Source organism: Canis aureus, chromosome 23, assembly GCF_053574225.1.
Source record: "Canis aureus isolate CA01 chromosome 23, VMU_Caureus_v.1.0, whole genome shotgun sequence".
Lineage (NCBI taxonomy): Eukaryota > Metazoa > Chordata > Mammalia > Carnivora > Canidae > Canis > Canis aureus.
In genome coordinates, this window is record NC_135633.1 from 37,966,609 (window position 1) to 37,989,945 (window position 23,337).

General features: G+C 42.6%; 1 protein-coding gene across 3 annotated transcripts in view; it reads right to left on the reverse strand.

The window, feature by feature from the left end:
• SYTL2 (synaptotagmin like 2) overlaps positions 1–21,327 on the reverse strand; it is a 116,909-nt gene extending 95,582 nt beyond the window's left edge. Inside the window, exon 1 of one of the 3 annotated variants that reach the window (XM_077867295.1) lies at positions 21,210–21,327. The gene's annotated coding sequence lies outside the window, so the exon portion shown is untranslated. Of the gene's footprint in view, positions 1–20,824; positions 20,954–20,998; positions 21,158–21,209 lie in introns of those variants that run through there. The other 2 variants (XM_077867296.1, XM_077867297.1) reach the window with 2 other exon arrangements.
• Between the last annotated feature and the right edge of the window lie 2,010 nt (positions 21,328–23,337).

A 23,337-nucleotide genomic window follows, 5' to 3' on the forward strand; every position in this document is an offset into this window, starting at 1 on the left:
AGTGGAGGCAAGTGACAGCCAAGTCCTTTGACTTTCAGTATTCTATTCCAACTTAAGGATGCTCATTTCTCTCTGAACCCGTAGCTTAATTTTCTAGTCCATTTAATGCAAACCATCTTTAAATGGGGTTCCTATGAAATGTGTCTCTTTAAGTAACTTCAAGTCTCCAGAAGGATATTTTTTTCCTCTTCAAACACATTTAGAAACAATAAACCAAGGAGTCAAAATGATTTCACAAGAAAAGTAATCATAAAAGCAAACTGTTTGTTAATAAACTGCATGCCCCCCACCACTCAGATTCTTATTAGTTTCAGAGCTTTTCAAAAATCTCTTCTCAAAAAAAAATAAATAAAAATAATAATAAAAATCTCTTCTCTTCATTACAAAATATAAATACTTATAAGGAAGTCATTTGAAAATTGTTATAAATCAAAGTCATTGTTTTAGAGATGAGCCGTTTTCTTCTGAGACTCAATTAAAAACCTCCAATAGACAGACATGGAGAAAAGTTTCAGCCACCTCAAATTTTTTTTTTGAGATTTTATTTATTTATTCATGAGAGAGAGAGAGAGAAGCAGAGGGAGAAACAGGCTCCACGCAGGAAGCCCGACACGGGACTCGATCCTGGGTCTCCAGGATCACACCCTGGACCGAAGGCAGCGCCAAACCACTGAGCCACCCAGGCTACCCAGCCACCTCAAATTTTGATAATACCCATGAAATGTCAACTGATATATCTCATAGCCAGTATTTTATAAACTTGTCCTTAAAAATCAAGGGCATGTTCTCAACACTTTCTGTCATGGAAATTGTTTCAACAGGCAAATAAACAGGCATTTCCATGGTTAAGGGCTCTCAGCTGTCACATTATTTAGTTCTGTACAAATGAAAAATCCTATTACCAAAAAAAGGCTGGAGAATCTGCAGCTGGAAGCTGGCAAACAATTGCATTTTCACATTGTTTTAGTCAGTATGCTCCCTCAATGCAAATATGAAACCTGCAAAAGATTTAATTAAAAATAACTATGTGGTCTAAAAAGCAAGTCCAGCACAACTGGAAACATGTCAAAATGATAAGTTAATGCCTTACCATCTATAAGTGATGATGCTTATGCAATTCATTAGAGAAAAGAGCTCACATTTCCTCAATCCCCATGCTCCAATGACTCAAAAGTACAGATTTACAGATTTAACTCTAAAGGACAACAGAACAAGCAGTAAACCTCCTACTTCCTCAAGGTCACAGAGTGGATTTTCATAGGCCAAAACTCAAAAGAATCCAAATTCCCAAACAGGCATCATGTATCTCTATGAACTAGCTCCCTATGGGGGGGAACTTGAGTTTACAAAGTCTAATCTGCTTATGTAGGGCTTGATTTCTATTTGCCTGATATTTGAGGAAAGGAAAAAAAATGATTATATTATAGTTGGGGGGGGGGACAAGACTCAAACATGAATTCTCATTTCTTTCTGATAAAAAATTTAAATAACTATTTAAGGTTTACATAGAAGTAGTAGGAGAAGAATTTCCAGAAATTACTTCGGGAATTAATGAAAAGTGGAGTGCTTCATCTGCACTTTCCCTTTAATAAAACCAAGAAATAGATGGCATTAAAAATGCCTAGGTTCCAGCTAATGATTTTTGACATGAGCATCAAGAACATTCAGTGGAGAAAAGACAGACTTTTCAACAAAAGGTCCTAGGAAAACAGGATATCCACATATAAACGAATGAAGCTGGGCCCTTACCTAACATCATACACAAAAATTAACTCAAGATGAATCAAGATTCAAACACTTAGTGTTTAAAACTAAGAGGCTCTCAGAAGAAAACATAGGAGACACTTCTTAACATTGGAAAACACTTCTTAACTTTGGATTTAGCAATGATCTCCTGCCTATGACACCAAAGGACAAGCAACAAAAGAAAAATAAACTGGACTTCATGAAAATAAAAATATTTGTGCCTCAAAAGACACTATCAACAAAGTAAAAAGGCAACCCACAGAATGTGAGAAAAATATTGAAAATCATATATCTGATAAGGGATTAATATCCAGGATATACAGATTACTCCTAAAATTTAACAACAAACCCCAATTCAAAGTGGGCAAAGGACTCAAAGGGACATTTCTCCAAACAAGATCTACAAATGGCAAAATAAGCACAAAAGCACAAAATAAGCACAAAAGATACTCAACATCAGTAATCACTTAGGAAAGTTTACATTTAAACTACAACAAAGTATCACCTCACATCCATCTGAATGGTTACAATAAAAACAAAAAACAAAACAAAACAAAACAGAAAATAACTAAGTGTTGGCAAGGATACAGAGAAACCAAAACCCTTGTGCACCATTGGTAGAAGTCTAAAATAGTAGAGCTGCTATGAAACACAGTATGGCAGAGCCTCAAAAAATTAAAAACTGAATTACCAGAGGATCTAGTAATCCTATCTCTGGGTATATACCAAAAGAATTGAAAGCATGGTCTCAAAGACATATTTGTACACCTATGTTCATAATATTCACAAGAGCTAACACATGAAAGTAACCCAAATGTCCATTGATGGAGGAATGGATAAGCAAAATGTGCTATATATATATACAACTGAATATTACTGATCCTTAAAAAGGAAGAAAATTTTGGTATATACTACAACATAAATGAATTTGAGGACATTATACTAAGTGAAATAAGCCAGTCACAAAAAGAGAAATACTGTATGATTCCACTTACTTGAGATACTTAATCAAATCATAGAAAGTAGAATGGTGGTTGCCAGGGTCTAAGGGTAGGAGAGAATAGGGAATTGTTATTTAATAGATATAGAATTTCAGTGCAAATGTAACTGAACCAATGTGTTCACTCCTTGGTGAGTCAAAGAAACTACACCAGGTGAGTTGTCACAAAAAGAAAAAACTTTATTTGCAGCAAATAAGGAGATCATGTGGAATAGCTTCCAAAGCCATGACTCAGACAGAGAGAGAACCTTCTGTTTAGGATTAGAATGAGTATTCAGATAGGGAACCCTTCTCATCATATGTAGAGGCAGGCATAAGGGTATATATATGCCCTAAGGAAATATGCCTATACTTACATTGTATGTTATCTAAATGAGACTGGGCTCCTCTTTGGGCAGGGATGTTAGTATTACAGTGGGGTAAAGGCAATTGCCCATCATTCCAGGGGTCACTCCATAGGAGTCAGGGGTTTAGCTCAAAAGGCCTGAGTGGCCTGCCCCTGGTAGGTCTTGTCAGGGCAGTGGTCATCACCTGAGGAGTGGTTTCAGGTTTCATTTGCCTGAGGTAAGAGGAAAACTAGAAAGAAAGAACAGTGTAAGGAAAAATATAAGACAAAGGTTAGTGAGTACAAGCAAGTGGACAGTAAAGGTCAGGTCTTGGGGTCTAAGACGAGAGTTATGGAAATGGATGGTGGTGATGGTTGTACAACATGTGAATGTGATGCCACTGTACACTTAGAAAAGGTTAGAATGGTAAATTTTATGTGTATTTTGCCAAAAAAATTTATTTAAAGATTTTGTTTTATTTATTTATTCATGACAGACACCAGGGGGGGGGGGGCGGGGGGCGGGGCGGGGCAGAGGCACAGGCAGAGGGAGAAGCGGGCTCCATGCAGGGAGCCGGACATGGGACTTGATCCTGGGTCCCCAGGACCACACCCTGGACTGAAGGTGGCACAAGACCGCTGAGCCGCCGGGGCTGCCCCCCCGCAATTTTTTTAAATGGGTGAAACACCTCCGTTCCTATTTTCTTATACTACCACTAAGGAGAGGTCAAGTGGCTGTTGGGTATTCACATTTACAATTCTGAATTAACCACTCACTATAGGACATTGGGCAAGTGACTTAGTCTCTCTGTATGTCAGCTTCCTCAGTGGCAAAATATCTACTTGAATGTGTGATGTGAGGATGAGATGAGTTTGCAGGCGTAAAGCACAGTAAAGTCTAGCACAGTAAAGACTACATATTCACTGTTGTTATCACTATCACCACCACTAACTCTGTTCTCCGTGATCCAAATAAAATCGTATCCTACCAAGGAAAAACCATTTGCATTTCATTCTCTGAAAGATGATGGATGGCCTGGCCCCAGGTTCAATATCTGATCTAACAATAACTGAATATTTTCTTCCTCAGCCAGAGCACATTAATGGGAACTAGGGCCCAAGTTACAGTGTCCTTTGGGCAGCAAAAGAGGTAAGATACATATGCCTAAGTTGCATTCATTCAGCAAATGTTAACCACGTACCTTGTCTGTGCCGAGCATTGTACCAGGTGATTTAGTTTGCTGACAGCACTTTCCACTGTCATCTCTGGAACCCAAGCCCTTGTTTCCTTACTGAAGTGTGAAGATCATCTAAAAGAAATGTTGTATAAAAAGCCTTTCCCAGGACTAAATTAACAAAAATACAAGAGGGCACCCCCAACTGTGCATTTCTGTTTTTCTCCCTATAGTTCTATTAAAAAAAAAAAAAAAAACAACTCTCCATTTACTTTCAAATTTCATAAAGCCAATCATTCCCAGGTAAATTTTTGCCCAAAATCTGTCAGGAAGGGAGGCCTCAGGCAAACTTGGCAAAACCACAGAGCAGACCATCTCCGGCCTTCACTGGGCAGGCACAAGAATAGAGCCAAGAAGGCTGCAAGTGCCACACTGGGAGATCCCAGAACTGGGAAAGGCACACACGTGTACAGAGCATGTACTCCTCTAAAACTTCTGGCTGGGTACCAGAAGCTAACACTTTTCAAAACTTAACGTTAATGGAGGCCCAGATTAGATTTAGCCACTTGTAAAAGTGATATGATGATTAATTATTATTTTATGAAGTCACACCACGTGTTCAGGCCAAAGAGGTAAAAACAAAAACAAAAAAGCACTGCTTTGGGGATCCCTGGGTGGTGCAGTGGTTTAGCGCCTGCCTTTGGCCCAGGGCGTGATCCTGGAGACCTGGGATCGAATCCCACGTCGGGCTCCCAGTGCATGGAGCCTGCTTCTCCCCCTGCCTATGTCTCTGCCTCTCTCTCTCTCTCTCTGTGTGACTATCATAAATTAAAAAAAAAAAAAAAAAAGCACTGCTTTGGGAGTCAGACCTGGGCTTGAGCTCCAGGGCTACTTCACAGCTGTGTGACTCTGGGAAAATATTAACTTCCCTAAGTTTCATTTCCTTATCTATAACATACAGCTTAAAATTCCTGCCTTGGAGGGTCTTTGTGATGATTAAAGGAAATGATGTCTAGCTGATGTCTTGACACAATAGAATACCACACACCTAGCTGATGTCTTGACACAATAGAAATCCAATACGATGGATGCTCTGCTCACTCTATATTTTCAGGCAGGAAAAATGTCCCACAGAACTCAACTCTGGATTTAGAAGAATAATAAGAATGGATCCCAGGTAAATATTCCCCCTAGTTTTTCTAAGAGCCCAGTTCTGATAACTGATATTTTTAGGACTCTGACAGTATTTGAGACATTATCCAAAAAATCCAATCAAATATTCTCCAATAGCTCCTTCTCACTGAAATTTTATAATGGGCAATCAAGAAGACTTCAGCTTTATTCTGCAGAGCACCATATACAAGACCATGTACATACAATCTTAAGAACTGCAGTCCTCTTATATAAAAACCAATAACCTCTCTCTGAGCTCTTCTCTCTCTCAAGTCTTGGCAAAAAGAGAGGGAGGGAAGGAGGAAGGAAAGAAGGATTGCCTCTGCATCTGTGGCATTTTGTTAGGAGTTAACTGGACAAGTAGTCTGGGCCAGGGTCCCCAACAAGAAAATACAGAGTCAGGACAGCTGAAATAAAACAGTACTGACATCCTGTTTTGCAGCTGAGACAGGACTGCACTGACATTCTGTTTTGCAGCCTTTGCAGAAATGCCTTGTGCAAAATGTCCTAAAATAAGACAACCACAAAACACTGGTCAATATCACAGGCAAGGGGCAGTTAAAACCTAAGCCCCCAGATGTTATAAAAAAACAAACAAACAAACAAACCCTAAACCAAAACAAAAAAACCACAAGCACGTGGGCATTAACCTAATAGGTAGACAGCTATGTGACCAAAGCCCTGACTGGCAAGACTCAGCACACCCTGTTTAAGAAAGTTCTGCAAAAGAGCTCATAAAAAGCTCTTTTGGGTATTCACATTTACAATTCTGAATTAACGAGAATTGTAAGGCCCCTCTCCGGGAGCTTTACATTCTTGCCCAATAAACTTTGCTTTGCTGCCCACCACTCTTCATCTAGTCTACCTCTTCAGTCTCCAAAGCGGCACGACCACGAACCCAGACACTGGGGGGGACACAAATCCTGTAACAATTTCATAGTGTGTTGAGGGCATCCCCAAGACCAGGCCCAGGTTTTAATGCTTTACTAAGTAAGGACTCATAAGGCAGCATACAACCATACAGCTAGGATTTATTACTCTGAAAGGATAACAAAGCATAATCAGCAAAGAAAATAGGTAGATGGGGTAAATGAAGACTGGGAAAAACCAAACCTAACCTTCAAAGAGTCCTCTTCCAGAAGAGTCATCCAGGTCACGCAGCAAGTTCTGACACCATGTGTGAAATGTTACCAACCAGGGATCTCAGTAGAGATTCAGTGGCCAGGATTTTTATTGGAATCTGGTCAGGTAGACACTCCCTGCCTGGCACATAACCAAATTCCAGACTCCCAGGAGGAAAGCAGGTGCTCAGCTAAACTGCACTGTTTGCACAAACCAGTTAGGTACGGTGAGCCACTCTGATCATTTAGGGTGGTGTGAACCCTTCCGAAATCCAAGTTCCCAGACACCAATAAAAGAGCAACCTGGCAAGGAGGTCTTTCTAAGGATAAGCAGTCTCAGGCTTGCTGTGTGAATTCTTTCCTGCATACAAGGGAACAAAAATCCAAACATCTAATTAATACCTGCCCACCGACCACTAAATTCTCAGGGCCAACTGATATATTGAAATCCTTAAAAAAACAACAAAACACACACACACAGTGAATGTAATTCAGGGCTTCAAAATATATTCATTCAGCATATTTTTACTGTGTCAGCCTGCTGTGCCCCAGGCAGTAAGGAAATAACAAGTCCTCTAGTCCCCGTCCTTTAAGAACTTTCAGACCAATAGGGAAGATAAGAGGAGTACAGAAAGAGTGATAGTACAAGTTAGTATGCGATGATGGCCATAAAAGACATGAACTGGGCCAGAGAGAGAAGGGAGAGAAGACTTCCTGCTGCGATGAACAAAGATTAAGGTAAGAATTGCCATAGAGCTGCAGTTTTGTTTTTTGTTTTGTTTTGTTTTTTGTTTTGTTTTTTGTTTTTTGTTTTTAGAGCTGCCGTTTTAAGGACAGGTAGGATTTGAGAGTAAGTGACAAGCTAGGAATAGCTCAACAAGGGGAATAAAAGTATCACTCCAGGCAAAGAAGCTGCATGAACACAGTACAGAGGCCACTAGAGGGAAAGGGGAATATGATTTGAAAAGAAGACAGGGCTCGTGGAAAGAGGTAATAGAAGAATTAAAAACCAGCCAGGGTGCCCGGGTGGCTCATTAAACATCCCACTTAGTTTGGCTTAGGTCATGATTGCAGTGCTGTGAGCTCTACACCAAGTGTGGATTCTCCCTCTCTCCCCTGCTCCTCCCTCTGCTCACATGCTCTCTTGCTCTCTCCAAATAAACAAAATCAATCGATCAATAAATCAGAGGCTAGTATCAGATCAATGAAGGTCTCAAGTGTCAGACTGAGATTGTCCTTTATGTGGTAGGTGATGGGGAGTGTGCATACATGTGTGTTTTTACTTTTTTTTTTTTTTATGATAGTCACAGAGAGAGAGAGAGAGAGAGAGAGAGAGAGGCAGAGACACAGGCAGAGGGAGAAGCAGGCTCCATGCACCGGGAGTCTGACATGGGATTCGATCCCAGGTCTCCAGGATCGTGTCCCGGGCCAAAGGCAGGCGCTAAACTGCTGCGCCACCCAGGGATCCCTGTTTTTACTTTTTCAATCATACTACTTTATTTTTTTAATTTAAAAAAAATTTTATTTATTTATTCATGAGAGACACACTGAGAGGCAGAGGCATAGGCAGAGGGAGAAGCAGGCTCTCCATGGGGAGCCCGATGCGGGACTTGATACCAGGACCCTGGGATCTCTGCTCTGAGCCCAAGGCAGACACTTAAGTACTGAGCCACCCCTGGGTGGCTATAAGCCAAAGGGCCAAGACCTTCACAGTAAACTTCACAGCAGCTAAAGAAGGCTAGAAGTAGCAGAAGAGGTGAAATATAAATATCATTTGGGAATAACATTGGGAAGGAAGCAGTAACAACATGCCTTGAGAAACGTATGAATTAAACAAGATTCAAAAAAATTTTTGAATTGATTTTTGAATTTTGAATTGATTTTATTTATTTATTCATGAGAGACACACAGAGAGAGAGGGGCACAGACACAGGCAGAAGGAGAAGCAGGCTCCATTCCATGCAGGGAGCCTGAGGTGGGACCCAATCGTAGGTCTCCAGGATCACACCCTGGGCTGAAGGTGGCGCTAAACCGCTGAGCCACCGCTGAGCCACCTGGGTTGCCCAAGATTCAAAATTCTTAAAGTTAATTGAGGTGTTTGTGCACCATAGCAAGAATGCCTAGAAAACCAGGTGGGTTAAAGGTAAAAACTAATAGCGTGGCAGGAAATTCAGTGGACATGTCTAGAACTCTAACAGAGATGAGGAATCAGTGCTCAGGAGAGAGGCTGTGGCTGGAGCTAGAAACCTGGCCGTTGGCAGCATGGAGTCTCAAGTGCAGTGGCTAAACTCAGCAAGGGGGAGAATGCAGTGAAAAAGCACAGAGAAGAAAGCAGATGATATGGTACTTAAGTGAAGAGAGAAAGAGCAGTCAGGTTGGAAAAAACAAAACAGTAGTGTGTTCCAAAGCTGGGGAAAGCATTGCAGGAAAGAGGGAGCTGTCAGCCTAGGCAGCTGCTGCAAGGAGTTGAGGCAGAGTCGGGGAGAGAAAAGGGCACTAGACTTGGTAACTGGCATGTCACCAGTGACCTCTGCCAATCAAAGACAGGGCAGGACAGAAAACTGTCCCACAAAGAACTCTGTGAACCAAGGCCTCTTGTCACTGGGAAAAGAAGGTGAGATGAAGTCCTAGAGGTTGGAGAGGGTAGTAAAAAGAGTAAAGAAAGTAGTAGAAAGAGGATACCCATCCTTTAAAAGAAGAGGTTGCAGAGACGTGGTATCTGAATAACAGTGGCACTGACTACGGTGATAGGAATGGCTGATGCCCCTTCTCTTTCAGTGGACAGAAATGAGGAGACGCTCAAATGAGACAAACAAATGAGTTCACAATCCAAAAGGACAGGGATGACTGTGCAAAGCAGCCAGCTCCCTCAGCCAGCCACGATGGAGAACGGCAGAATGAAGGAGGAAACGAAGTGCAGAACTGCCAAGGCCCTTCCAATGGGACACTAGTTTGAAAATGGTAGAGCCTCCATTTTTAGTAACAGATGTGTCAACAGATGTGTCAACAGAAAAACCTCCCTGTCAGAGGCAGATGGTCCATTTCACTCCAGAATTAATCTTGTGCAGGTCACAAATGTTCCTCCTGAGGAAAAGTCATCCTCTCCACTGTTCAGATATCCACCAGAAAGCACAATATTTTCCCCCAGACACACAGACCCATTGGTAATAGGCATTTTGGAGAAGCCAAATACTATACATGGCAAATCCACAGCTATGCATTTCTTTTGCCTCAAGCCAACAGAACTTGGCTCTTGAGCTTCACAGAGTTAGCACTGTAAACACATATATGCACACACACTGAGAAGTTCTCTTTAAACATGCTACTTCAGTTCAAATCTGGGCACTAACATTTACTAGCTTTATGATCTGAGACATCACTTAATCTCTGTGTTTTCTCATCTGTAAAATGGGCTTAACAAAAGTACCTAGTGCATAAAGTTGTGGTGAGGATTAAATGAGCTAATTTGTGTAAGTATTCAATAATTATGAGCTATTACTATCTCATTTGAGTCTTATTTAATTCCATGAAGTAAAGCTAGGTAATCATTAACATCTCTTATTACTAATGAGGGCACTGAGGCTCGGAGAAGAAATACTTGCCTAATTTTCACACAGAACAGAACACAAGGCAAGATCTTAAAATAATCCAGCCTCCTTAATAAGTGGCACAAAGCTCTCCACAATCAGCCAACTGCCTTCCTCTCTGGCCCCAGCTCTTTCCAGTCTTGCTTTGAACATAAAATTGTGCCCACTACACAATTTTCCACCCTTCCTAACTTTCTGATACCTATCCATCCTTCAGTCTCAAGTGCTACCTCTTCTAGGAAGCCCTTGGCAGTTGATCATCCTTCCCCTCACTACCCCACCTCCTTCCTCTGTGCTCATGTCTATTAACATCATATTGCATGGTAATTACAGAGGTCTGTCTTCCCCACTGATTTCTGAGCCTAAAACAATTTCTGGCATATAATAAACAGTAAATGTTTATCGAATGAACTTGTCTCCAAACCTGATATTCTTCCCACTATAGTATGCTTTCCCTTTTATCAAAAAATGTTTATTATGTAATAGTAATCTAAAAAGAGGTGAAACAAAAATCAACTAATCATACTGTATTTAAATATTAAACTAAATAAAACACTTAAAACACTTGCTCACTGTAACCAGAAAAGTGAAACCGTTCAGAGACCTGACCAATCCCATCCACAGTTTATCAGTCCTTGTGCCTTTGGTCTCAAAGGGAAGAGACCCAACCTGGATCTACCAAAGGACTTAGCCTAGGCTCGATTGACCCAGTGAGAAGCACCTGGCGTGGCATGGAAGAAGACAGATTCAAAGATCTCATACTCTAAAACTCCCAGGTGAGATGCCTTCAGGAGTTTCAGATTGCATATTGCTCTTTGAAGGTCACATGGCAGGCCAAGACTGGCTTTCAGTTCTTGACTGCTCCAGAGTGATCCTGAGGAAAGGCTATCAAAGAAGTAAAAAATAAGCACATCCACTCCATCCTCGCTTTCTCACACACCAAGCAAACACTGATGATCAGTGCCATGGTAGGGTCACATCTATCCCAGGAGAATTTGGCAGGTGGAGCCACATCTCACAACCTTGGCTCCCAGCCACTGCCCAGATCATTTGGGGAAGCTAGTTCTCTACATCTAGGTATCTCTAGTAACCAAAGTGAATCTCCCCAGTGGCTCTCCCTGAGGAACTGTGGGTATATATCAGGTTTTCCCTCTGGTCTGGATTAAGTAGACAATACTAAGGAAAACATAAACACAAACCTAGAAACACACAAACACACTTGTGTATACTTGTGTTTGACCCTGACTACTTAAGGAAAAGTCACCCAGTTTCTTGCAATTTGCCCATAAATGATAGTTTTGTGGCCCAAGCCTCCCTGCTCATCCCCTGAGGAAATTCAGGGACTGCTAACCACAGCAGCACATGCTAAGCACAAGATATTCAACAAATCACCACCCAAATTCAGCATGCACTGGGTATCAACTACTCCTGGAATCTTAAACTCAATTCTGGAGATAGAGAAAAAAAGGTCTTAATATTTTTCTGGATCTAAGCCTCAATCATTTGCCAAAAGCATACCCTGTCCTTTACTAAAAAATGGTTAATATCCTTAGCTCCAAAGCAGGGCATATTTATCCTTTTGGTCCAGTCCATAAATCAGTATATGGAGTCACTATTTTCCTACACATATGTATCTTCCTGTAGAAGTCTTCAATTAAAAGGCAGCGCCATCTCTACAGGTACCTTTTACAAAAAGCTTTAAAACATTTTATCTATATCCGTAAATCCCAAGAAATGTGCCTTCAATCAAATCCCTCTTTTATAACTTGGGCAGTGCTAGTCATTTCCATAATTTAGGCTGTTTGTTCTAAAGAGAAATCCAGTTACTTCCCTCACAAGATTGACACACCTCCAATTAGTTCTTTGCAGCCCGCAAGGTAAAGGGCAAGTTTTTGGCCTGGTTTTACCATTGGGCGTCAGCCCACCACATGAGCAGCACCTCCAGCCACAGCTCTTCTGCCCTATATTCCAACACCATGGTCTCTTCCTTGGTACCCCAGGCCCTTCCTGCCCCCATGCCACTGTACATGAAAGTGCTTGAACTCTTCTTTCTATCCCATCCTCTTCTCAATCTAGCAAACTCCTACTGGGTTAGGGTTCCACCTCATTTGTCACCTTCCAACATTCCCAGACAGTGCTCTCTGCAATCTCACAATGAGCTGTATGTATTTCCACTAGAACAGTTACACTGAACTCTAAGTACTCTTTACCATTGTTGCCCTTATTATGGGCATTTTCTTGTTCTTTTTTTTAATCCTCAGAATCTGCTTGTCAATTTAATGATTAGATAAAAATCTTATGAAAAGAGTGGGGCAAATATCATCAGCCCGTTTTCTATAGGTAGAAACTAAAGCATCTGTAAAATTAAGTGATTTGATGAAATACAGTTGGATAATGGCAAAGCTTGTACAATAGGAACTCTCACGAGCCAACAGACGCATTCTAGAAGAAAAGAGAGAGGGAAGGGAATGAACACTGAACAGCAACCCTGTGCAAGACATCATGTTAGGCACTTTAATATATTATCTTGTTTATTTCTTACAGCCACTTTATGAGAGATATAAGACAGATGCAATTTTTCAAGAAAGAAAACTCAGATTCAGAGAGGCTAAGTTACTTGTTCAACTACACACTTAATAAACGGATCCAAGGTTTAAACTCAACTACTGTCGGACTCTGCAACCAAGTTGATTCCATTACAGTGGCCTCTATTGATAACATGCACTTCCAGACTCACACTTGCCCATGGACACAATCCAGAAACACCTCCGTGTTATAACCTGCCCACTGACCAAAAGGCAGATGTTAAACCAACTGACCCTATCACCTTGCCATCCATTGTGCTTCACAAAATTCTGGCTTCTGACTTTTCTTACACCTTACACCCATCTGTTACTAATCATCAGATAGCAATGTATTCCAAGGATTCTAGCAAGGATACAAGGAAATTTGCAGAAAGGTGGTATTATGCTATTCCAAAACCCATCTACATGTGCATTATGTCAGAGTAAAAAAGTGTCATATTTAAGTGGTCTAAGTAGGGTAACTGGCACAAAGAATTCTTTAATAAATCTCTACAACATGTACAATATGAAGACCAACTTGTTTCTCTTCAAGTTCTTCATATATCCCTTCTCGTTTATCAGGTTGTAATACCCCAAAATAAAATGTAATTGGGGTCTTCCAGAAATTAAGCATGAAGAAATAATTACTTGCCAGTTCTCTAGATCATATCTCAGTTATTCTGTTCTCAGGCAGATCTGCTTCTTAACTGCCAAGTACGTGCCTGACTCCCTAGGTTATGGTATGTTGGGAAAACTGGATTTTTCTCCTGAAAGACTTCTATCAAGTCCATCATTACTATTTCTATGGTAACAGAAATGTTTCAGGTTTTCTAGAAAAGCCCCAGTTTTGAATATAATAATCTGTTACGAGCCTCATGCCAAGAAATATGCTTTAACACAGGATTTGGTAAACATAGATTCAATATCCTTCCTCTAAAGAACCCCCCCTGAAAGAGGTTGTACTTGCTAGGAAACAGAGCACAGGCTTTTGAGTCAAGGTAAGTAACCAGAGTTCAAATGTTTGTTTTGTCATTCACTAACTGTTGACCTTGGGCAATATACTTAACTTCCCTGCTTCCATTTCCTCATAGGTAAAACGGGTAATTATCATCTCTCTCGTTCAGAGAGTTGTCCTTCCAATTAGATGAGCAATGTCCTAGCAAGGGACTGACACATAGCATATACTCAATAGATAGTAGGCATTCTGTTTATCACCATGCTCTTGTTATTGTTCATAACATCCCTGAAAGGAATAGAAAAGACACAATTTTGCTCTTCTAAGCAAAAGACCATAAATGATGTGATTTGCCTAATATAAACAGAGCTACTACTTTACTTCCCAAGACAGAACCTTTCAGTTACTATATTACAGCCCAGTATTGATATTGAAATGGGGTGTTAAGTTGCTGACTCGGCTCTTTGTAATTCAGTCTCACCCCCAGTTATTTTCTGCAATACTTAAATTATTGCTGTAAGGTATAAAATTTCCTGAATTTTATGCAACATGATCATTTTCAAGTATTATCTTGTATGGTCAGAACATCTGCCAAGCTATACATCCTCATTCTGCATCTAGAACTGTTTTCAGCTTCTTCCTTCCATGAACAATAGAGTGAAATGCTATTAGGGTACAGGCAGACATTCTGTGGTGGATGTGACTTTCTCATATTTTATAGACAAATGAAAGTGACATTTTTGCTTGGAAATATTATCCTCTAGTGATTCAAAGCATGGGCTCTAGAGTCAGACTGCCTGGGTTCAAATCTCTGTTCCTCCTCTTATTAGCTATGTCATCTTGGGTAATTTATTTGACTTATCTGTACCTTAACTTCATCATTATCAAATGGGAAAAATAATAGTACTCAAAACAGTGTCAATAATGGATGTAGGTACAGTGCTTAGAACAGTGCCTAGTACATAGTAACTGTTCAATAAAGGTCAGATATCATCATCATCATCATTTACTTGCCTCACAGGATTTTAAAAAGCAATCTGAAGCAATCAGACATAATCAAATTGTTTTATTACCAGCAAAGGACATACCAGATCAGACAGAAATACTTTTGAAATAACTGAGGAAGATGAATTCTATCTAACCAATTACTATCCCCAGGTGCTATCAATGCAGTAGATCCATAGCATTTGCCCCTGAATGCCTGTGGTCTCAATTATTCATAAGGCATCTTGAATACTTGTCACATAGAAACTGTAGTTAAATAAAAAATGGTGCCAGATAGGTATGAGGTGGTAAGTCCTTGGCTGGTAAGTCTTTGGCCAACCACCCAGCAACAGAATCTCAATCCTTTTTTTGCTAGTTTCATTGATTAAATGTGATCCTATTTAATCCTCAGAGCAACTCTGTGAGGCAGGTATGATCATTCCCATTTTAGACACACTAAAGAAATGACATGCCATGGTGATAGTTGCAGACTTGGGGTAGCAAAGATCTCAGGATATACACCATAAGTATGTGCCAAGATGATAAAAGTCAAACAACCCTAGAATCCACTCTAACAAGTATCAAAGAATTAAACTGGAAACCCAGACCCCTTACTTCTAAAGTCAAATGACTAGTCTAAAACAAGCAGGGGTAAAGAATCTTCCCTAATGAATCTAACATGCCATAGTTCAGTCTCTCTCTCAATGCAGACTGCTGGTGGAAGGGGTGGGAGTGTCTGAGGCACAGATCTGACTGAGCTGCTTGGTTTGGCCTGGCCGGGTATCCAGCCCCTGCCCTCAGCCTTGCAGCCCTATGTTTTAATCAGCTGACTCAGCCAGTGGCAGGAGATCCCAGGCGCCTGTGGCTGTGAGTAATGGTGGCACAAAACACGTCTGTCTAATCAGAAGCTGATGGCATCAGTTCCGTCAAGACTTAGGATAAAACAATGCTTCTGCAAGGGAAAAAGAAAAGTCTAGTCATCCAGAAGCTAAGCAATGCAGTGCCTATCCTTCTCTCTCTGACTTGGAATTCAAATTTGTGGAACCGTTTACTAGGTCTTAGACTTCCACGCCTCAAATATTTCTTGGTGCTTGTACAGAAAGATTTATCTAGAAGTAATAAACCAAATCCATTTCTAATAGTAGTTGTTGAAGCATTTCGAAAGCATAACATTAGGAAATGCTTTTAGGGGTGCCTGGGTGGCTCAGTGGTTGAGCATCTGCCTTTGGCTAAGGTCGTGATCCCAGGGTCCTGGGATTGAGTTCCGCATCAGGGTCCCTGCAGGGGGCCTGCTTCTCCCTCAGCCTATGTCTCTGCCTCTCTCCGCGTCTCTCATGAAAAAATAAATAAAATCTTAAAAAAAAAAAAAAAAAAAAAAGGAAATGCTTTTATTCTGGCCTTTTAAAAAAGTCTCTATCATTATGCAGGATAATGCACAGGAAAGTGTTTTCATAGGTTGTAAGTAAACATTTCATATATATAAAGACATCACTGCAACCACTTGAAGGTCATTATACTGTATTTCAGCAAACATGTCATTTCAGAAGAATCATATTAATTCATTAAAAATACTTGATTAAGTTCCCATTGAGTGTTAGGCAATGTAGATGCAGAATTAAACCAGACAGTCCTAGTCCGTGGGGGTGGAGTGGGGGCCTCCGTCTTTTCCCAAATTGGTCTTTTCATCTTTATCATACTCCAACCACACCTGGTACTCTTTGCTCTCTTCTGTCCCTCTCCCTCCTGTCTCTCTCTTCCTCCCCCCACCCATACCTTCCTTCCTGTTTCTTCCTCTACTGGAGTTCTGAGCCACCCAAGAGTGTGCTTCTCCCACATTCTGCAAAAGTCATAGCATAAGCATAGTACCAAGTATCCAGTATGTAGTGACACACATAGCCTTATTGCCATTAATAACCTGCTTTTACTATACTTCCAACCTTCCCAAAAGTTACCAAAAGCAGTTCTTCCTCCAAAAAAAAAAAATGTATATCTAAGGAGGTTCTAGATTAATAGTAACAAATAGATGAGCAGAAACAATTCTCCTCTTAAAGATCTATGGATCTGAGTTCTGCATGAGAGTAATCAGCCGGGGAGACCCTTAGAAAACCCTAAAGGGCACCAAGCCGGAAGCAACAGAAAGTGGGAACATTATCCCACACCTGATTTATCTGGATGTAGTAATTCTCTACCAAAGTTCCATCCAGGCAAAGATGAAAAACAACTAGAACATAGATTTTTAAGACTCTAAGGTGCCTCCTCTGGTCCTACTCCCTCACTTTATAAAGAAACTAAGGCTCAAGGAGAGGATATGACTAAGACTATACCGCTTGTCTTTGGGGCAAGATCAGAAGCTGAGACACTTGCCACCCAACGCAGGGCCCATTCCAGAACTGCCAGGAGCTGAGTGCATGGCTGGGAGCAGCCCTTGAGGCAGTGGCTTCTGGTGTTCAGCCACACCCCTACAGGCATACTGCCTTTCCAAAGTTACTCTCACTGTTTATTCCTTGTGTACCTCTGCCTCACTTAAGGCAACTGGAGACAGCACTGGGACACTAGGACTCTCTGAGCCAACGAACAGCTCTCTTGAATGGCAAGCCTATTTTTATTCTGTAAAGTGGGACTATTTTCTGTCCTTTTCTTCAGTTCAGAATTGTGATGAAGATCGAGATGCTAGCCATCAAAGAATCATATTCTTTGAAGAAAATGTAGAGTAGAAATACAGTAAAACATCTGCATTGTAATTAAGTCCTGCTAAAATGTTAAGCCCATGACTCAGATTCCAGCATTTTACAAAGGCCTACAATACTTTTGATCCTTCTACATTTAAACAACTTTTTAAAATAGCATACACACTTGCATGCAATTCAAGTAACAATCACACCTGACACTTGGTCCTTAATAGCGACTCTGGTTGGGAAGATAGAGTAGGTGTCATTATTCCCAATTTAAGGAAGGAAAAACCAGTTCAGAGAAGCTACTAGTCTTGCCCAAGGTCACACAGGTAATAAAATGCAATGCAGAAGCAATGAACTTATTTAAGGCTCCTCTCTGTGCAATTTAGCTTTACAACTTTGTCACATTTTGCACTTCAACACTGAAGAGCTACCTTTTTTGTTACATTTGAGACATTTAAGACACCTGAGTTATTTCACAAGAAACACCTTAATCCTGAATGCCGGCAACAGGATTATGGCAGGTACTTTCCACTGCTGGAAACTACATGACACCAGGGAATTAATTATGGGGTGGGATAGACTTTGGAGTTCACAAACAGGATTAACCTTTATACTGATTTTAATTATTCATAATTTATTCTCTACATTCTTTCAAAAATAATCTGAGATGGCTCTTAGCTCTGACAATAATTCAATCAAAAGTAAGGATTGTATTCATTTGTTCATTTTTTTCAGCTTAGCTGAGATTCTTTTTCAGTTTATTTTTCTTTGCAATCTCCACATCTAATGTGGGGCTCGAACTCATTACTCAAAGATCAAGAGTCACATGCTCTTCCAACTGAGCCAGGCAGCTGATCCTTTTTTTTATTTTTTCAACTTACTCATATAGACACAAAGAAAAAGATCTGGAAAGCTATCCCCCAAATTTTGCATTAGTTATTTCTGAGTATGGATGTATTATTAATGCTAATCTGTATTTTTGTCTTTTTATACAATGAATACATATATAGTTTTGGTAATAAGAAAACAATCATGATCTCACTTGTAATCTAAAAAACTGAACTCACAGAAATAGGGAATACAAAGGTGGTTGCCAGAAACCACAGAATGGGAGAAATGGGAAGATGTTGGTCAAAGGGTACAAACTTCCAGTTATAAGGTGACTTGAGTTCTAAGGATCTAATATACAATATGGTGACTATAGTTAACAATGCTGTATTATATATTTGAAGGTTGCTAAGAGTAATTCTTAAATATTCTCATTACAAAAAAAATAGCAATACATACAAGTACGAAATCATCATGGACTTAGACAATATTATATTCCAATTATATCTTAATAAAGCTGGGTGGAGGATCAAACAATAAAGATTATTTTTATTTTTAAAACAAATTCTTCATTCTGACAAATAGGAAAGGGGTTATCTCCACAAAGAGTTATAAAGCTCTGTTACTGTAAACTAAGTGCATGAAAAATGTAAATAATACCCTAAAGCGCACGGACCAGAACCTTTGCCTTACTTCTCCATTTGGATACTCTCAGCCCTCAAGACTATAAAACAATATGCCAGGACACCAATTTTACACAAATCTTGTGGGGAAAAGCTTGTTTTATATATTGAAATCATATTCAATATATGAAATCACGTGAAAAAAATAACATTCTTAATTTTCACACTTGCTGGGGTCAATCTGAACTATATTCCCAACACCTAGAAGGGCTTGTCACTTTCATTACTGGAGATTCTTCTATGAAGAAGTTTGGGAAGCCGTAAGGCAAACAGTACCATCTTATTTACCCTCCTTTTTGAAAGAGACTAAGTCTCGTTTCCTGTTAAAAAAAAAAAAATCAAATTTTCTTCATCTACTGTAACTTTTAAAATTCTTTATAAAACAGGTGGCAGAAAACATATTACCAGGCAAATCTGGAAGCCAATAGGGGCATAGTTCATTCTACCTCCCTTGCCCAGAGGGGAGAACTGCCTGGCCTGGCATCCTGGGTTCTGAGGATGGTGGGGCCTGGGCTGCCCCATTTCTGCAGAACAGCAGACCACTCTGCACAAGGTGCTAATTCATTCATTCCACAAATGTTTATTGAGCAAAGCTTGAGAAAGGCCTCTTAGGGGACAGTGGGATCATTCACAAGGCAACGGTCAGGTCTAACGGATCAGATGTGGACAATCAATCTTTCATTAGACCTCAAACCACCTCTAGGATAAAGCAAACAGGGCTCCTGCCCATTCACTCACTAGCAGCTGGGGGGGAATCAGGCAGGCGTTCTGGAACAGGACTGCTCCTTTAGAGAGGCTAAGGTAGTCACTTATTCCCACCAGAATGACCAAAACTCCTACACCATAAATGGCATAACTCTTCTAAAATGCTTTGAATAATGTCTGGCACCTACTGAGAACTCAATAATAGTCATTTTTACTGTTATGATTCTGGCTTGCCCTTATTCAAGGAGCACCAAACAATGTGGAAAGAACACAGGTTTTAGAATGAGAGAGCCTACTTTTGAATCCCAGCTATGTTGCTTACTAGCTATGTGACTAAGGGAAGCAATCTTTCTGAGCCTCAGTTTCTCATTTGTAAAATGGGAAAAATGCCAGTATACCTTCCTTCATGTGGCTTTGTGAGAACTAAAGACACATTATATGCAAAGAAGAATGTCTGGCCCATAAGTGCCCAATAAAGACAGTCAATACTGCTACTGCCCCGCATCTTTCCCCACCACTCGTGACAGGTCCTGGCATCTGAGTTCACCCAGACACCACATTAAGGGACTACAGGGGTGAAGGGAGGGGTGGGAGCACCTGGAGATCTTCCACAGAAATCCTCCATCAAAGTCTTCAACTCCTTTCAATCATCCTGTTTGGCTGCTTCGTCCAACTGGTAGCTGGAGCCACTATCCCCTCACTGGGAATGAATGCCAAGAAGGGGACAGGAAGCTGAACAGCGGTTTGAGTCCATCCCACCTCCCAATGCCTGTCTGTCTGAAGCCCCCTGGGCTTCCTCTGCACATCCCTGCCAGGCTGTGTGGGTCAGGAAGCCAACAGTAAGATCCGGTCTGTTCTTATGCAGACTTCCATCTCAAATCCAGAGCCCAGGCTCCAGAGGCTGCTGGTCACAAACCAGCATTAAATGAAAATGAGGACTACCGTTCAGACAGAAAAATGGAGGCCCTCAAAGTCAAAGGGGATTTATAAGGGCCGAGGGAGGAAAGGGAAGGGGGAGGAGTCAGGATGGGTGCGGAGAGACAGGCCCACTTAGTACACAGCTGATAGAGCCCTATCTAAGTCCTAGCTGCTCAAACAGTTGGTTTTCCATACTGGAAGAGGATAAATCCCATTCCTAGGATTTAGAACTAACGACGGGTCGAGGTCCGGGTGTAGGAAGATAATTTCAAAATAAACTTGTCTGTCAATACCAAACTTGTTTTCCAAGTAAAAAATCACCAGCCCCCGACTCAGCCTTCCCAAGCGCCCACCTGCAGAGTCCTAAAGCCCCACTTTACTTCACCTGAGTAGTCTCGGGGAGTGACTCTGCAGCCAGCCCAAAGCCCGGGCGGGGTCAGTCCTCGAAAGCCCCGGGAAACGCGACAAACCGGGAGGACCCCGCGGCCCCCCCGCCCCGCCCCGCCCCGCCGCGGAGCCGGCTCCTGAGGGCGCTCGCAGGATGCCCAACGCGGCTCACCGTTGAGAACTCAGAGCACAAGGCAGCAGTCCCCACCCACACCTCCTTCCCGGAACAGAGACCGAGGAGGGGCAGAAAGTTGCCCGAGAGGACCCGTCGGGCGGGCAGAGGCAGAGACTAGAACCGCGGGGCTCCGAGTAGCAGCAGCCGGGCAGGGAGCGCGCCTCGCCGCGGGGTGGTGCAGGCCCCGAGCCCTGGCGCGGCGCGTTACCTTCCTCCCGACACGGCCCCGCGCGCCTCCTGCGCCCCGCACACCCTCGGGGCCGCCCAGGTGTCGCCCCGCCGCTGTCAGCGCCCGGCAGCGTGTGCAGGGACCCCGCGGGCGGCGGGCGGCGGGCGGCGGGCGGGCGCGCAGGGGCGGCTCCGGGCGCGCCCACCAATGGCGAGGCGCCCGCGCGCCCCGCCCCGCCCCCCGGGCTCCCCGCCCCGCCCCCCGGGCTCCCCGCCCCGCCCCCCGGGCTCCCCGCCCCGCCCCCCGGGCTCCCCGCCCCGCCCCCCGCGCGCCCCGCCCCGCCCCCCGCGCGCCCCTGCCCGCTCCCCTGCCGGCTCCCCTGCCCTTCTCCCGCTTCCCTCCGCGCCTCGTACTTCTTCTCCCTTGGCCCTCCCCGCCCCGGCCTCCTCCAGTGCACCTTGCCCCGAAACACCGTTTTTTACTGTGCAAGCAAAGAGTGCGGCCCTTATGTTTTGGCCGCTGTGCGTTAGGAGTCCTAAAGCCCAAGGACCTGGCGCGCAAGGAACCCCTCTGCTCAGAGACCGAAGTTAGCCACCACGCAGGCCAAGGAAGAGGATGGCATCAAGATGCCTTAACCGCTCCGAACGTGCAAAATAGATAAAAATGCTTCGCAAGTTGTTTTTAAAGTGGTGCTTTAAATTATCCAATAATACCCGGATAAGTTGTGAGCGATGTGTTTCGCCTGAGGCGCTCCATGGGTGTGCAACGAGGGCCAGTATGCTGCTGGAAGGTGCTGGAAGGTATTATATCAGGGTCATTTTAAAAATGTTACCAATGATGGGGCCAACCCAAGCAAACTTCTGGAAGAGGTAAACCTTAAGGCCTTTTCTCCTCATCGACCCCATTCATGTTGTCAGTTCAACTGAGGGTAGCCCAGGTCTGCCTATCTTTCTTCTCTCAAACTTGTAAATGCTGATCCCAAGGACCTCATTCAGTACCGGATGCTGGGCTGCTAACCTGGCTCAGGAATCCTCGCCCTGTGTTATGTGTGATTCTGGCTTTCACCCAAGCTTTGATAGTCTCCTCTGTCCCTTTGCTGGGTGGGCACTGAGGATGCAAAAGAGGAATAACCACTCATCTTGCCTTTGAAGAGACAAATTTGTAAATAATTTCAATTTAGTGTAATAACAGCTAGAATAGGTTACAAACACTGGGAGAGGAGGGCAATACAAGGTTAAATACTGAGGTCAGAGGGAAGGGCTGCAGAGAAGCAGGCAAAGGCATACAGTTGCCTGTCGTATGTTGCAAGGGTTGTGTGACAGTGAGGCAGAGATGAAGCTAAAGAGGTAGATGCGGGAAGAGCAGCTCTGCCTGCCTTGCTGAGGGAAGCAGACCATGTCCTGTTGGTGAGAGCTACTGGTGAATGACTTTAAGCAGGGGAGTGGTCTGATTTCATTTGTCTGCTATCTCGCTTTCAATGTTGTCTGTGCGTGCTTTGGTTATCTTCTTCCTGCTCCTATCCAACGGGGAAGGCAGGCACTGGATCCTGCTCACCTGTGGGTGCCCTGCATTCTTTGTACAAGGCTTTGAAGGAACTCAGTTCTCCCTATTTCAAATGTCACTCCTCCCAGAAAAGAAATAACCCTGCTAGGGAGGGTCTTAGGATTCTTACTGTAGACTCTGGAACAGACAAGTGGGGGAGAAATTTTGAGGAAGAGTCTTGCTGGGGCCCTCATCGCAAAAGGTCAGAAAGCTCAGAGGTTAAAAGCTGGAGCTGTGATTTTAAGTGGTCAAAGTTCAAATACTGCTCTCTCCCCCACACACACTTTCTAACAGAACCTTCAGCCAGTTACTTAACCTCTCCGTGCCTCACTTTGCTCATTTGTAAAAGAGATGATAATAATGCTCCTCTCTAAGGCTACTGTGAAGGTTAAAATGAGAAAGTGCATGTGTATAGCAAAGTGCCTTGCACAGAGGAAGTACTGAATAAATCTTAGTTAACATGATCATATCAAGTCAGCAGAGGCTTGTTCCTCTTAACCTATAGTAGTAGATTGCCCTTCTTCAGGATGCCTGGGTGGCTCAGTGGTTGAGCGTCTGCCTTCGGTTCAGGTTGTGATCCCAGGATCCTGGGATTGAGTCCCACGTCAGGCTCCCCTGAGGGAGC